Source organism: Epinephelus fuscoguttatus, linkage group LG7 (genome assembly GCF_011397635.1).
Source record: "Epinephelus fuscoguttatus linkage group LG7, E.fuscoguttatus.final_Chr_v1".
NCBI lineage: Eukaryota > Metazoa > Chordata > Actinopteri > Perciformes > Serranidae > Epinephelus > Epinephelus fuscoguttatus.
This window is the reverse complement of record NC_064758.1, coordinates 33,576,750-33,594,061: the sequence shown is the minus strand read 5'-3', so window position 1 is coordinate 33,594,061 and position 17,312 is coordinate 33,576,750. Positions and strand designations below refer to the sequence as shown.

General features: G+C 40.3%; 1 protein-coding gene across 2 annotated transcripts in view; it reads right to left on the bottom strand.

Annotated features, from left to right (window-relative positions):
• The window catches only part of LOC125891355 (metabotropic glutamate receptor 4-like), a 323,715-nt gene that overhangs the window by 275,146 nt on the left and 31,257 nt on the right, over positions 1–17,312 (bottom strand). Inside the window, exon 1 of one of the 2 annotated variants that reach the window (XM_049580579.1) lies at positions 10,375–10,813. The exons of the other annotated variant lie outside the window; for it this stretch is intronic. The gene's annotated coding sequence lies outside the window, so the exon portion shown is untranslated. Of the gene's footprint in view, positions 1–10,374; positions 10,814–17,312 lie in introns of those variants that run through there. 2 annotated transcript variants of the gene reach the window in all.

Below are 17,312 nucleotides of genomic sequence, written 5' to 3'. Positions count from 1 at the left end.
AAGTAAAGTATCGCCAGGCTTTGTGTGACATTAAAGTACTTTTTCAAATCAAATTGGATCAAATTAAGTGTACTTATATGGCACATTTAAAACCCAACACAGTTGGTAGTTGGTAGAATAACACTGGTAACATCAATTACATACGCAAAAGAGATTATTAAATAGTGAAATACTAAAACCACTACAAACAACCAAAGGCCATTCAAAACCTGTTCATCTTAAGATTTGTCTTAAAAGTGTCAATGGAGGCGGAGCATTTGATTGAGAGCGAAACGCTTTACCAAAGCTTTGAAGCAGCTACCGCAAAGGGACGATCTTTTGCTACTTAGCTGGAAGATGATGGAACTACTTTGATTATGTCTCATAAACCACTTAAAAGTAATGTCAGACTGTTTCTGCTACTAAAGTATATGGATAAGTAGTTAATGACTGATGAGGTCTATCTGACTGAAATGTTGCTTTTATAATAACAGGAGCCAATTAACAGTGTGTGGATTTTTTTTTTTTTTTTTTTATAAAATATTATCTTTTCTTCCCTAGTTCTCATCACACAGGTGTCTTATTATTTTGAGCTGCAGTGATGGAATCAGAGTGTAAAATAGCAACACTGACAGCGACCACTGCGGACTAAAATAAACTCTGCATAAGTTAAAATGCTGCTAAAATCATGTGTTTGTTAAAAGCTCTGTTTTACAACCAGTGGAAATAGAGCACCAGAACAATGAAATGATTCTGCTGACCTCTAACAATATATAGGCTCCTCTTTTTTACCTGAGACGATTTTTGTCCATGGATACTTTTTTTGCTTCAGTGATCAGATTGGTCAGAGGTCGGGGTGTTGACAGGCTGTGATCTGATACTCTGAAGTTCTGCTCCGGAGCAGGTTAACTGTTCAGCATAAGTTACCACAGTGATTTATCCCCGGTAAAAAGAAAACCAGCTTCGTAGTACTGAAAACCCAGAGTTAACCCTGAAGTTACCTCGCTAACTCCAAATCCTGTTTCGTAGTCCAGGCCTCAGCAGAGCAGCTTCATCACACAATTAACCCAACCTGTAACCAGATGAAGTTTACTTCCTGTTTAATGCTGACAGAGCATGAGAAACACCTGATATAGCAACGTTACCTGCAATAAACAACACTGAATAATTACAGAGACTGCCTTTCTAAGAAAATCCTACACATCAGTCGTTTCAGCAAATGCTCCAGGAGCAAAGGACAAAGTAGAGGTATGTTGTACCCAGGGAGGAAGTCAGGGTGGATGGATGGGGTACCAAAATGTCTGACTTTAACATGGAGGGCAGCTGTCCTGAACCTGTAACTTTATTTACTGTATTTATTTGTTTATTTATTTATTTGACAGGGACTTTTTACATTAACGACATTGACATAACCATGATGACTAACCTCAACAAAGTCATTTTCACCCAAACCATGATCTTTCCCAAAACATAAAAGTCATTTTTGCACCTGAAGTTAATTAACCCTTATCCAGATACACTCATTTATTCATTAAAAGTGACGGGTCAGTTCTTTAACAGTGATTTGTAATGCTTTAAGAAGGCAATGACAAACAATGTCGTACAAATTACCTGTAAATGTATAGTGCAGTAGATCAGATCAGACAGTGGTTATGTGTTGTTACAGAGGCTGTGATTTAATTTGCAATTACAAAACAAGCGTTGATCTGTATTTTATTTGTATGTGCCTGTGTATGTGTGTGTGTTTCAGCCTCGAGGAAAGGAGATGGGCACATTTATTTTGATCCCAACAACACACAGTATTTAATGTTAATGTCCACCCGAAGCTGCAGCTTTAACCGTCAAATGTGTGTGATGTTCTGTTTGCTTAATAACGTAACATATGCTGCCAATTACAATGTCCCATAATAACCCATAATAACCGGACCCAGTTTGTTGTGTATTGGCTGAAATACAAATGTACAAATATCCCGTATTGTTGTAATTTGGAGTTAATTGTTTGGGTTTTTTTATGGTGTAAAAACGAGCCAAATCACAATCTTCTCCTGTAAAATTACACTGTAATCCAACACTAATCAGCAAATCTGTCAATTACACAACAAAACTGATGCCCAAGGGGAATAGTTTGCCATATTTGGGAACTTTCCTCATCTGTGACAAAAAAGTGAGCCACTGAAACAGGAAATTATCTTAAGACTTCAATGTGATGTAGAAGGAAGCAGTTGTTGATGTCATTAGTGGCAAAAAACCAGCAGCACAATCAACACCTATTTAGTTAAAAATCTGAGTTTCCTGTATCTCACCGAGTGATTAAAACGTATAAGGTGATGAAATAATAATCGTTCTGCTGAGTGAGGAAATGTCTCGATAACTCAACAACACAAAGAGGAAGTAGCTAACATTACAGCCATGCGTCAGAGAGATAAAGGTGCTTATTCGCTGTATTATTTAAATATTTATCACTGGTGCTTTATCTCACTTACATGACTCTGTAGGTTAGACCCAAACATTACACTGCCTGAGTTCTAACAGATGTATTAGTGATATGGATCCATTATGCTCTTGACTCATCAGAATGAACCTGGCCTGTCAAGAGGGACCAATTATTTAAAATGTGAGTCAAATCCAGTGTTGCTGAGGACAGCATGTGGCACTATAACCTCGGCTAAGAACAAAGATTAATTTGCCTCCTCGTCAGATGCGTCTCCGTTATGAGGAACTCTCTCCCTGTGATGGAAAGATTATTTGCTTCATTGTTTGTGTTGTAAATCTTGTAAATTAACCAGAGTGCTAGTGGATGTCATCCATGATTAGTGTCAACAGGCCTCTAATGAAGATGTTCAACCTGTAGGCGTGTTGCAGCTCTCATGCACCGACTCTCTGATAAGCAGCGGTGGAGGAAGAGCTCAGATCCTTTATTTAAGGACTAACACTGTACTGTGAAAATACTCCGGTTAGTACGAGTAAGAGTCCTGCGTTGAAAATGTAGAGTTTAATCATGAAACTGTAATTAAACTATTAAAAGTAAAAGTTCCTAATGCAGAAAAACGGCTTCTGTGACTGTTATACTATTATATATCAAAGATTGTTATTACTCATTTCAGTCATGCATGACTGTAAAAGCAGGATTAAACTATTATAGTTGATTGAAGTGTTACTTATTTTTAACTATTTGTCGCCTCACAGCAGGAGGGTCCCTGGTTAAAACCCTTGGGTGGGGGGAGTTTGGGGGCGAGCTCTCTCCATCAGTACGTTTACATGCACAGCTTAATTGAGCTATGCTCATAATTCAATTTTGGCGTCTAATCGGACTTCTGTCCTTGTCCCAGTTTACATGCAACTGAGAAAATCAAATTACTGATGGGAACGTGTCCTCCTCCTCAACACTAGGTGGCGATACGCGTCGTTTCAGCGGCTTAATACGGCCCCCTTTCCGGCAGACCGACATTTTCGAACAACAGCAAGATGGATAATCGTACAGCTTTGTTCATCTCGTACATAATGTACGTGTTGCTGGTGCACGCTATCCCTCGTGGTCATGGTGATTTCGAGAAGCAGACAAGAACGCTGTATGCTGTTGGAGGGCTACAACAATAGCATGTCTTGTCTGTTCTGGGGTCATAAGCCAGCGCGGGGGGTGTGGAGCATGCGCACATGCATTGTCTAGTTTAACTCCGATTAAGGCGTATACATGCCAGAGAAAATCAAATTCCAATCGCATTATCTGGGTGTCTTAATTGGAGTTGGAGAACTCCAATATTAGTCGGAGTAACGCGTTTACATGCACTTCAGTTGTCCAGTGATAGTCGGATTAAGGCAATAATTTGGTTTTTTCAAGTGTCATATAAACGTACTGCATGTCAGCGTGGGTTTTCTCTGGGTACTCCGGCTTCCTCCCACAGTCCAAAGACATGCAGGTTAATTGGTGACTCTACATTGGCCGTAGGTGTGAATGTGAGCGTGAATGGTTGTCTGTCTCTATGTGTCAGCCCTGTGATAGTCTGGTGACCTGTCCAGGGTGTACCCTGCGTCTCGCCCAATGTCAGCTGGGATAGGCTCCAGCCTCCCGCAACTTCTAACAGGATAAGCAGTTACAGAAAACAAATGAATGAAAGATTTCACACACTCATGGGTGGGAGTCTAGGGTTTGTTTTACCCATCCACATCCCTCCTGTTCCCTTATTTTTTTATTTTTTTTTAATATTTTATATACTTTATTAATCCCCCTCCGGTTCCCAACCCAAGTCCCTATGGACTGAGCTACTGCCACCCCTACTGGACTTTCTCACTTCGTATATTATGGCAGTTGCTCGGAGCATGAAAATATGTCACTGCCTGGTGCGTCTCATACCGCTTCCAAAAACTGCCTTGGTGCGTTGGTATCTTGGCACTGAGGGCCACTGACCAATCATTGGTATGTGACAAGTTGGGAGTGAGACCTGGTTGCAATCATCCAGAGCCAAAAATTACTCCCTCACATCTCTTGCTTGTCAAACTAATGTTACAAACATCGAAATTATTTTAAAAATTAAACAAATATTTTTAAATAATTAAAAGGAAACGCAGCACATTCTCACATTGAAAAAAGTGTCTCAATGGTTTTCAAAATAGTTTCCATTTAATATCTTGTTGGTGGATTGATAGACTGTTTGTTTCAGCTGTACCTAATCATTATTATATTATTTTCATATGTTTTGTGTGCAAAAATCTTACAAAAAAGTACAATATGTTCCTCTGAATTTTAGTGGAGTAGAAGTATAAACTGGCATTAGAAGAAAATACTCAAGTGAAGTTCATTATATTTGTACTTAAAGGGGAATTATGCCCATTTTGAAAGTTACATGTTATTCCTAAGGTCTAAGACAGTGGTTCCCAACTGGTGGGTTGCGGTCCAAAAGTGGGTTGCAGGTCATTACTGAATGGACCGCAAGTGACTCACAAATGTGTCAAGTTTGTAAAAACACACCATATTGCAGTGAATTATTGACACAGAGCTCATGTTCACAAATATTGATTGAACTTTTCTCGGCCATGGGAACAACATATTGGAATTCTTCATTTAGGTGGTGTTCCCCTTTAAGGATAGTACTTGAGTAGATGTACTTAGCTACAGTCCACCACTGGTGATAAGAGAGTTTTCTTACAGCATGGCGGTTTTACACAAGAGCATCTGGACTTTAAAACTTTATCCCCCCCCCAAAAAAAGAACTTCCAGAGTCCAAAGCCTGCAATAAAACTATCTACCAAAAGACACATATGGCAGAAGTGACTAAGCCTTATAAAATGGAAAGCTTGTTAAAGGATCACTGAGAAGCAGATTCAGCAGTTTGGAAAATAGGATTGTGTTGAGAGGAATGGATCTGCTGTTGTTTGGGAGATCATCAGACCACACATGCAACCCCCCCGAGGAACAGACGGACAGCCAGGAGGAGAAAGCAGAGGAGGTGATCCAGGCTGTGGACGCTCCACGATGATCAAGAAGCAGTGATAAGGAACAGCAGAGGGATGGATGTCTAAAACTCCTCCAACACACAGAGAAAAGGCTCTCCGCCTGTCTGTCTGTCTGCCTGTCTGTCTCCTGTCTGCTGGATGCCTGTGAATTTCAGCGCTGACGTATGCTCGTGCTTTCAGCTTGGTCTGAAAGGAAAGAGGAAGAGAAGCCGACGGAGGAGAATGATTTATCCCGCACTGTTCCTATAATGTCACACTAACTCGCAGCAGCATGGAAAATGAATCACCAAAGATGGAGGAAATGACAGTAAACATATCCTGGATGATTTTCTGGCTATAAGGGGAACATTATCAGGTCTGGGACAGATTATAGTACAAGGAAACTCATTTGGATGTAAAGGTTAAAAGTAACAGGCTTTGTGCTGACAGTCAGTCTCTTACTCTGTTTATTGGAGCTTCTCCAAGCTTTGCATCTTAATGAGATGGTTTTTTTGTTGTTTGTTTCTGGGAGAAAGTCATTAACGAGGGAAAAATACTGAATAATGTCTTGTGCCATTAGAAACTTACATAACGCTGTAGGTACACTCTTAAATGTGCAGGTATCCCCTTCAAACAGCAGACATCTTCAGGGTGTTTTTATAATGCAAGCATTTTTGAGGAGCTGTCAACAGTCAATTCTGCGGTAATTGTTTCTTCCCCAGACTGGGCCTCTGGGGCAGCACTTCTTCCCAGGCTACATACGCATCCCACCTCCGATTTTCAGACCCTAAGCTGAACTATGTCCCGATCCCTAACCTCAATATCTGAAACCAAACACAGCCTTTTAATTGGTGGATCTTGTCGGGGGGTGCACACACACAGCATCAGACGGAGGGCTCAGTCCAGTGCAGTTTGTATCTTTCAGGAAATTTCGAGAGGCTTCTGTCTCTCCTTCAACAGAATCTCCTCCAAACACCTTGATAAACTGCTAAAAAATCAGCACAGTCAAGTGGTACTGCAGGGCAGATGAAGCTTAGCATAAATCGGGGGGGAGGGGGGGGGGGGGGCACATTAGGAGGAGGATAATGAAGTACAAATATGCTCTGATGAAGGCCACCAAGCCAAAACGTTCAAATATGAGAAGCCAAAGGAGTTTGAGATCAGAGTGACTGGACTGTAACTCATCATGACTTTGAATTAGCAGGTTTAAAAGATGCAGAAATATAATTTAAAGGTCCAGTGTGTAGGATTTAGAGGGATATATCGGCAGAAATGGAATATGACAAGTATGTTTTCTTCAGTGTATAATCACCTAAGAATAAGAATCATTGAGTTTTTGTTACCTTAAAATGACCCATTTATATTTACACAGGCGTGGGGTGGGTCCTTGTCCACGCAGATTGCTATGTTGCACTGCCATGTTTCTACAGTAGCCCAGAACGGACAAACCATACACTGAAACACTGGCTCTAGATAGGGCCATTCCATGTGTGTTTGGATTGTGGGCGGCTGTGGCTCAGGGTTAGAGTGGGTCGTCCACTAATCAGAACATCAGTGGTTCGATGCAAGGCTCCTCTAGTCTAGATGTCTAAGTATCTTTGAGCAAGACACTTGGTGACTCTCAAAGTCAAGGATCCTTCCTTGGTAGGATGAGTTCTTTCAAGGAAGAATCCTACAAAGGCAAGGCAAGAGTCCTCCCTTGCATTCAGTGAACACACATTGGAACAGGCTAACGAGTGTCCCCAGGTGATTATCATTAACCCTCAGCAGACTGAGGGGGTTTCAGGGTACTGTGATAACTTTGGCACTCCCTTATGTCATACAATTTGAACAAATATAAGTCAGTTTAGGGAGAATATATTTCTGAATTATAATTAAAAAAGGTACAAACAGGTAGGCTAAATGAAACTTTTGTGTCACTGTATTTCCATCACAGTATTTCAGAAAGCTCATTATTCAGCAGAGGACACATTGGAAAGTAAATGATTAGGTTTCTGTCAGTATTTTTTTATGCTTGTATGATAAAAACAACTGGAGATATTAATCCAAATAAGTGACATATTTATCTAAATCCTGCCGAGCTCTGCTGGTGCCGCCTTTATGTCCAGCAAATTGTGCACAAAGAATTGCGGGTACTTTTTACCTGCACATGTATCCTTGAAAATTCTCTGAATGAAGGACTCTGACCATTGGAGCAGTCTTTAGGCGGGATTTGATGACGTAGCATCCTTGAAGTTCAGCCACTTAAGGATCTGTCCTTGACTTTGAGAAACATCCACTGAACCCCAGATTGCTCCCAATGGCTGTTCCATTGGTGTGTGAGTGTGTTAAAACCTCAGTAGCAGGTGGCACCTTGTATGGTAGTCTTGGTGTGAATGTGGGTGAATGTGACTCATAGTATAAAAAGTGCTTTGAGGGTTGGATGACTAGGGAGGTGCTATACAAGTTCAGGTCGTAGTTAGCGGGCAATCCGCATTGAGCACCATCAGAAAAACACCGATTTTTATCATGGAATTATTTTACTTAGTGTTGTATCACAGTTTAAATCACTGGTTCTCTTTATTTTGGGTGGAGAAAAGATCTCTGCAGGTAATTTGGCTCCAGCTAAAAACTTCCTGAGTATCTTGATCTTGCAGAGAAAAAGATGAGCGCACATTAGCAGGTGCTGGGATAGCGGCCTGTCTGCGAGCCAGACTGCTTTGGAGAAACACTGATTTGTAACATGTCACTGCCTTAAAATGAGCCATTTATATACATAGGGAGCGGGTCCTTGTCCACGTAGATTGCCATGTTGAATTGCTATGTTTCTACAGTAGCCCAGAACGGACAAACCAAACACTGGCTCAAGATTCATGTTTTCACATTGGTCACCATAGTTAGCAGCCTCTCTGCAACGAGCCCCATCAGAAACACACTGATTTTTTTTCGTGAAATGGTTTTACTTAGTGTTTTAAATCACAGTTTAAATCACTGCTTCTGTTTGTTTTCGGGGGAGTAGAGATCTCTGCGGATAATTTGGCTCCTGCTAAAAACCTCCTGAGCGTCTGGGTCTTGCAGAGAAACAGGTTAGCACATATTAGCAGGTGTTTAATCAGCTGGTCTGTTTGTTTCGGAGAGGATGAGACCTCCTGGTAAAAACCTCCTGAACAATAAATACTTCAGGAATCCTAACCAGGAGTTCATGCTTGACACATGGAAGAAGTTTCAGCTGGCTGCAATCTTCAGTCCTGACTGCAAGATGCCACTTAATCCTCCTCACTGCTCCTATCAACACCATTCAGCTTCTCTGACACACTTGCAAACCTGTACATTTGTACCAATAAACTGATTATTCTCAGTGTTTCCAGTATCAGACATCTACAGTTCACTTGCCTACAGTGGCATGTAATAAGCTCCTGTGAAGGCTGAGGAACTATTTTTTCCTCTCCTGAATAATCACCAACGCACCGCACACGTACTGTGACTGCCGGTGGAGATTTACACTGCAGACAGTGTGATATTGCTCAGACTGGGTGGAGAATTGGCGCTGTGAAGATTTGTTGAATCTGTTCTCTTACTGTGAGAATTAATATAGGAATGACCAAGCAAAAAGAGAAACAAGGCTTCTGATGGGTATTTCAAAGCACTTGTTTTAGGTCTTCAAAAGATCCATTTGCCTGTTTCGGGGTTTTTTTTCTCCCCTAGTTCAAATTAAATTTTTAGTGGCTCAGTGAAACATTTCTGTGTGAGTGCAGCTGTTCTCAAGAAGTGTTTAGGGAGAATCTGATTGGTCTTTAAAGACCGACATTGTTTAAAGTGTTTCCGTTGTGGGTTGTTGTCACTGCTACAAACCTGCTTTCACTTTTTTGTTTTGTTGTTTGGCATCAAATGAAGTTTTGAATTTGAATACTATCACCTCAACTGATGCATAGTCACTAATTGAAATCCAGTGAGGCATTTAAAATATGTGCATGTCGGACTGGGAGGAGATCCAGAGGGTTATAGAGTGGAGCTTAACAAACCTTCAGCAACACACAGACTGCTATTAAAAAGGAAAGAGAGGCTTTGTGTAGGCACACAAACCTTAAAATATGACCACTCCTGCTCCCATCACATCACTCCAAACATTCCTCAAGAAATATTATTTGGATGCTTTTTAACATAATAAAACAAGCTCCATGCATGCAACAGTCCACGAGCACCGGAAATATGAGCAGCAATTACTCTCTGACAGTGATGCATAATCAAGTGAGGCGTCACCAAGCCATATGACCTGCCAGGGCGTCATGTCTCACTTGAGGATGATTAAAGGCAAAGATGGTTTGCCACTGATTCCTACACACCACCCTGCAAAAAGCACACAGATTCCAGTGTGTTTCCCACTGCCTCCATTACATCACATTAGTTTAAAATGACCGTCTGTCTTCATCCATGCATTGACCAGACCTACAGACTCCTCGGATTTGCTTATGTATATGTGTGTGTGTGAGGAAACAACAGCAAGCCAAGTGGAGCGGAAAGCAGCGAGGGGGCTTGCAGAGGGGGCTCCCATAGACACAGCTGATGAAGGGGCTCATTGTATTGTCAGGTCCCCCCTCCCTCCATCATCAGCTCCACGAGAAACGTCAGCCTCCTGCTCCCTAAAGCCTTTCAGTAAAGGTGATTCATCTGTTGAGTGTGAGAGGGACCACAGCCCTCCAAAAGCAGGGCTAATCCTCCCCAGACAGACGCATACACAGCGATGATATCCACACAGAGATGGGGTTGTAAAGTCATTACGCGTGACAGAAATGCCACCAGAAGACAAAAATAACCCTAACTGATTTTACTTTTCTCCCCTCATGTGATGTTGAGCTTTAAAAGCACACCAGCATGCCTCCAAGTGTTATTAGATAATCAGATTTGTGCAGCATACTCTCACAGCTGCGTAACTCTCATCCAGCACCACTCCTAAACCTCATCCTAACAGAAAGGAGACACTCTTACCTTTAAATCCTCCTGACAGAAGTGAGTAAAGTGGAGGAAATGAACTTCTGCGATCTCTGATTGTCGTTTTTTATTCTTCTTTTTTTCTTCCTGCGTCTTTGTTTGGCAGCGTCAGCTCCAGTCGCCTCCTGTTCGAACGCTGCTTGCCAAAACGCGCCGCACGGATGCAGTTTAAAAATATTGAAAGAAAAATGTAGAAGACAGGTGTGAGAAGTGGAAACGCCGGGTTGGAGATACAAGTGTCGCTAGTTGTGTTGGGAATAAAGCGCCCTGTGCAGATGCGGTGTTACTCCCAGAGCCGAGGTTGGAACAAATCTCCTGTTTCTCGATCAACTCCTGCTCCTGCTGCTCAGACGCTGTCCAGTAGCGAGTGGTGCTGAATGAGACTCCAGGGGTTGCAGAGATTTTCTACTTTTTTCCCCCCTCCTCCTCCTCACCCTCCTCTTCCTCTTCTTCTCCTGCTTCTTGTGTTTCACCGCACAAATCTTCCCTCCCACCGCGCAAGATTGGAAACTATCTCTTTTTTTTTTTCTTGGTATAAGCGCTACAAATGAGCTCCTCACCAAAGGCGAGCTTTGTTACGCACTGACACTGCTGCTCACGCATTCCACAACAACAACATCAACACCAAAAATGGGGGGACAGGACTGCGTAATGCTTGGGAGAATTTACATCCAAATCAGCAGCAGTTAAACACATCAATAAATCAACCCAGGGGTCCAGGATAATGAGTGTTTAATTGTAAAAAGACGCACAAAAAGGAGGTTTCCAATTTTAAAGATGTGGCTGTAAAATGTGTATTGGTGTCACAAGTCATTTTAAGAGTTTTGTCATTTGTAAGATGCAGAAAGAGGATGAAAAAGCTCAAAGATGTTTGTCAGGGGTGTTGCAGAGATCACAGCCCGCAGGTGTTCAGGTTTAGGTGTGTACGCCTCCCTGATATGCGCTTTTAACATGAGTTATGTGTCAGTGTGAGGCTGTTGTGTGTGTGTGATCCTGTATGGACATGGATGCTGTTTGTGGAGGATTGAGGAAGTTAAACAAACCGTGCTGCAGACAGGGCTCCTCTCCAGGTTCACTGTGGTCCACACTCACAACACACAAGTGTTGAATTTCATTCTTAAGGCGCCGACTAGCGCATCTTGAGGCGCACTGCGGCCGCTCCTCTCTGCTGTCCATCTGCATGTGTTTGAAGAGTCTTTGAAAGTTTTGCTGCAGAAATTGCACATCACACACACACGGTTTAATCACACACGCGCGCACACGTCTCATTCTGGACGTTTATAAACTGCTCACTGTCCAGTTATTACCTCGGATCATCCCTCGGGTAATTTCGACTTGTTCATCGGAATCGCTTTTCTTGATATGTTGATCATTACCGCGCTGATTGCAGGTATTGATTCATCAGTTTAATCAGGTGCAGCGTTCCTGCAGTAATGAATGAACAGAGCAGACCCAGCTGCCTCAAAGTGCACTTTAATCTGGGCCTGATGCCTCTCAAACTGGAACAAGGTTACAGGAGATTTATGCGGATTTTTACATTCATTTTTACTTTTTCAAAAGATTCCTGATAAGACACACTTTATAAAGAGCTGATTAACTGTAACCAGTGATAGAGAGTAACTAGTTACATGTAATTAAGTCACAAAATACATGCAATTGTAATCAGTTACAGTTACTGATAAAAAACATGCAATTAAATTACAGTTAGTAATCAAAATGTTACAGATCACAAAGGGGTTACATCTAAATCTGTTCTTTTTCAGGAAAAATTTTATACCTAAAATTATTATCCCAACTCATCACCACTCTGTCAGGGGATATAAATGTCAAAATATGAGCTCCAGGTACCCTCCTGCATCTTTATTGGACGTTCTCACACTGCATTTCAGCTGAGGCTTGTTACATGCATTGCATGTAACATATTTTCAAAACACTCTTTCCTTTTCACAGGAACTGTAGGGGAGACCGGGGTTGGTTGTGACACTTTTTTACTCTTGTGTGAGATGCTAATCATCAAAACATTTTTCAATAGTCATTCCTACATTAAAGCTTAAGGTCTTGGCTTGCAATGGGTATCCCCTTTCATTTTCACAACTCACTGTAACAAGAAGTAATTGACCATCAAAGACACTAGCTGTTATCTTTGACTATTTAATAAAAGTTTGATTTTTAAATGATTAATAACCTTCAAGTTTTTAGTACAAAAACACCAACATGAGAAATTACTCTGACCCATAGAAATTACACAGTATCTCCTCACCTCAATATTTTGTGTGTGATCCACAAAATGAGCAGTGCACAATGAGCAGGATGTCAGGCCAACTGTTTGATATCAACATAATGTAACAGCGCCCTCTGGTGCAGCTGTAATAAGCACTGTGACAACCAGCCCCAGTCTCCCCTACAGTTTTTGCTTCTTACATGCAGACAGTCTCTGAAATTAAACAATGAAGTAGGTCAAACACTGTTCAAGGTTGATCTTCTGAGGTTCAGACAACAAAAGCTCATGGCTAGCTTTAGAAAAAACATAATTTGTCATAAAATTCACAGTGAACTGAACAGCAGGCTCCCACGTGATAGCCTGGACTTTGTTTGACCCATCACCTCTCCTCACACCAGCCCTAAATGGACTTTGCCACTCTTTAATTTATGGAAATCACCGCCAGCCAGTGTTGTGACAAATAGAGCTGCCCGCTCAGAATGACCTACCAGTGGTGATAAATCTATCAGAATGGACTAGTTCTATAGATGTAGGTAAAAGTAGAGCAACTCTTCCTGTCAGGTAGGAAATATCCATCAGAATGTGCTGTTACCTCTATAAACTTATTTTACCTGCTCTGCTGTGGACAAACACATGCAGCAAAAATAACAGGGGGCTTTAGCTGTGGATCAGCCTGCTGCTTTTAAATGTCATCAGTCGAGACACATCATCATCAGTTAAAGACACTAGCCCTGCTGTAATGGAAATACAAATCCTTGCTGTGCTGGGCTGATAGCCCAAACTAAACTAAACCAAGCCAAGCCAAGCCAAGTCAAACCAAGGTGTCTCTCTGCGTCCGTGTCTGACGCCAAGTCCACGACAAAACAGCAGTGTTTGAAAACTGGGGTTGTCACCCACTTGCCTCTAAATCTGACTGTGCCCGATGTGCATCATACCGCTTTAAAAGGTGCCTCCCAGGTGCTTTCCCAGCTAGCATTCTAATGTTTATCACTGTTGAATCAATGTCATACACCATGGCTGAATCACTGTTGAATTATGATTTGATTTTGGAAGATGAATCAATGTTGATTTCCAAATGTTGTTTCATTAAGTTTTAACTTTGTTTCAAAATTGTTTCAATGTTAAAAAAGATTTTTTTCCAAAATTTCAGTGTAGATTTATGAGATTTTTGTTTTACAACCATCAGAATTAAAGGTTCATTGCCAGCTGGGTTGCATCTTTTTGCCCATTTTTCAGCTTTATTGCACAGTTTGAAACATATATTAGAAAATTAATCAAAAAGTAATTAAACATAATGAGCTACATTACTGATGAAGTAATTAAATTAGTTGCATTACTGATTACATTTTAATAGGGTAAGTAGTAATCTTTAACCTGTGTCATTTCAAAAGTAAAGTAAAAAAAAAAAAAAGTTTTAAAAAAGTATCCCACACACTGTCTGCGACTGAAACAATTAAAAAAAAATAAAATAAATAAAATAAAATTAATCTGAATATCAAAATCAAGAAAATTAGATCTTTTAAAAAAAGGACTTTGACCTGGAGAGATGAGAATTAAGAATTCTGTGCCATAATTTTTTAAATATAATAATAATAATTGTGAAAATAGTTTTTCCACTGCTTTTTTTCTTTTTTTCCCCAATTTTTTTTTTAAAAGACAATTTTCTAAAGCTATTTATTTTTTTATTTTTTATTTTTCAATTTCTTACCAAGTTGCTAGGCTAATTGCCTATTTCCCCATGTCCCTCAGGGCTCAAATGTTTGAATACTTGCAAAAGGTGTCTGAAAGCAGCACAAGAAAAGTGATGTCACACCAGGTTTCAAAGGTTTAATGTTAATACACAATTTACTACTGCTTTATAGATCAATTAATGCTAATTTAGAGTAACACTTAAATTGGGTTGCCAGGTTGTTGAAAATTTCTCTCCAGTGTGACATTTTAATTCAGTGGACTGTTGCAAGATGTCTGGACCAAATATATTTATTAACAGCATTAGACTTGATGGATTACTGTCTAACAAACCTGTAATACCCTAATAACTTATATTTATGTTTTAAGTTAACTGACAGTGACACAGCTGTGAGCCTTTATTTATGACTTCATTAACACTTGTAAATGCAGCAGTTGATGGTTTATAAGAAATAAGAGCAATTCCCCTTCAGTGGTGACTTACTAACATTTATACCTGCAGACTCCATGGCTTATTGTTGCCATTGTTTCCACTCATTTCATAACTAATACCTGGAGTTTGACAAGTTGTTGATCCGTCCATTTTAAGAGTTTGGGCTATTTTGCTTTCAGAACATGTCCTTTTTCAGTCTAGTGATATTTGATGTTCATCTCAAACATGTAAAAAAATGACATCAACATACATACAAACAAGCAGACAGACAGAGAGAGAGTAATATTCACAGATAATGAAAAGCAGTTGTCAGTGTATAGTTACTTTGATTTACACATTCAAAAAGGAGTGGGAGGAAGTATGAACTCATGAAATCATATATATATATATATATTACCAATTATCTTGCCTTACAAAAAATAAATATTAATATTACATATATCTTCATCAACTTGTCCTGCTATCTCTTTATATTTGAATGAGTGAAAATCTGAATTATACAAACTACAAACCCTAACCCTACACTGTTATGAGTATTTATGGTGTGTCTGTGTCACTCTGCAGTTCCGCCTCCAAACCACTAGTTGGCGGCGGGGTTTCTGTGAAGTACTGTAAAGTTTAGTTGATTCAAAACACACACATTAAACACACAATAAACATGGCTTCAGAGACAATGTCAAACACAAGCACACAAATCAGCTTCACTATAACTCACAGCATTCATAGCCAAAACATTTGTCCTTTACTGGACAAATTTTCCCCACAAATACAACATGTTAATGTTGTTAGCACAAGCCTATGGCATTTTACATTGTATAAATTAGCCTACCAGCTAGCGACCTTTCCTTCTTCTCATATAAATCCAGGGACAACAGTAACATTTAACAAAGGTAATGGCATGTAATTTGGCTCCATTACAACTCACAGTACACAGTGGTTAGCATTGTCACCTCACAGCAAGAGGGTTCCTGTTTCGAACCCAGTGTGGGGGAGCCCTTCTGCGTGGAGTTTGCATACTCTCCCTGTGTCAGTGTCGGTTTTCTCTGGGTACTCCAGCTTCCTCCCACAGTCCAAAGACATGCAGGTTAATTGGTCACTCTACATTGGCCGTAGGTGTGAGTGTGAATGGTTGTCTGTCTCTATGTGTCAGCCCTATGATAGTCTGGTGACCTGTCCAGGGTGTACCCTGCCTCTCGCCCAATGTCAGCTGGGATAGGCTCCAGCCCCCTGTGACACCTAACCTAGGATTTTCCCAACCTGGCAACCCCAAAAGTTGTTTTCATTCATGGCTCATAGCTGGTCTATTACTCATTAACTGTAAATAAAGCCATTAATAACAGTCTATAAACCCTTTCTTATTAGAGAGTGGTGCCAGCATCATATCAAAGATGATTACCAGTTGTTATTAGGATATATTGTGTTTATCCAATGTTTCTTTTAAACAAGTCACAGGGGTGCACTGAATCTGTGTGGTGCAGATGCTCAGCAATTTGGAGCAATAAGCAGGTACAAGAGATGAAGCAAATGCAGCTGCCTGACAGTGACTGTCTTTATGCTTATGTGCAGCTCATGTATACAGGAGTCACTCTACAACTTCTTCAACACTCTTAACTCACAGTGCTCTCATTTCCGTCTCGATTTTCATCCAAACTGCAGGCCTTTATGGATTGTTTGTGCCTAATGTATGAGGTGCATAACGTGTGGTTCTCTGGAGGATTTGATTTTTTACCTCCGTCCTCAGCAATGTTTAATAAATTATGCATAAACACACCCTGTAAACTATTTAGAAAAAGGTACTTAGATAGTAAAAGAAAACACAGTTTGCTCGTCTACATGCACGGTCCATTCCAACAAATCCATTAAGGTGCAAACATCCCATCATCCAGAACATCTAGTTGCAGTAGTACCTACTGGCATTCCTGCGGAAAAACACCGTGATAAACAACTTTGGATAGCCTTGTGTTTTTTCGTTGCTTGTTAGTGCAAAATTCATGAGAAACTGTCCAATATGAAAAAGGTTGTCAGCAGTTATTTTCCTAAATCATTGAAATAGCTTGTCCCTGTGTTGCTCACAAGGTAACATGGTTAAGCTATGAATGTGTTATGCTATGATATCATTATTTAATTTTCATGTTTCTGTTAGACAAACTACAGCGCTGATTTAAGCTCACAGAGATACAATCACAAAGTTACAGCCGAAATATGAAACGCCGGAGGAATAAATGCCCAGACTCTTAATTATATGAGGTGCTATATCTTAGTTTCAGTATCTATATTTTTTCTCACCTCTTAACTGGAACAATTACAGGCTTAATGCATTTCTTTCTCCCAGGAGCATTCTCACTTTGAAAAATAATGAATAACACAACTAGAAATTGAGACTGGAAGGCATTATCATGTTTATTAGAACAAAGTTTTATGAATTTGAAAACACAAAATGCAAAAACTGCTCTTAATAGTCCACACTCTTAATTATTGAATTGATAAGGGTTGAGCAAGGATTAATAATTAATGTCGGTTGTAATAAAAGTCTACCTGTTTTCACCTTGGACAGTCACATGAGCTCGGGGGGGTCTGTGAATTATTCTGCTC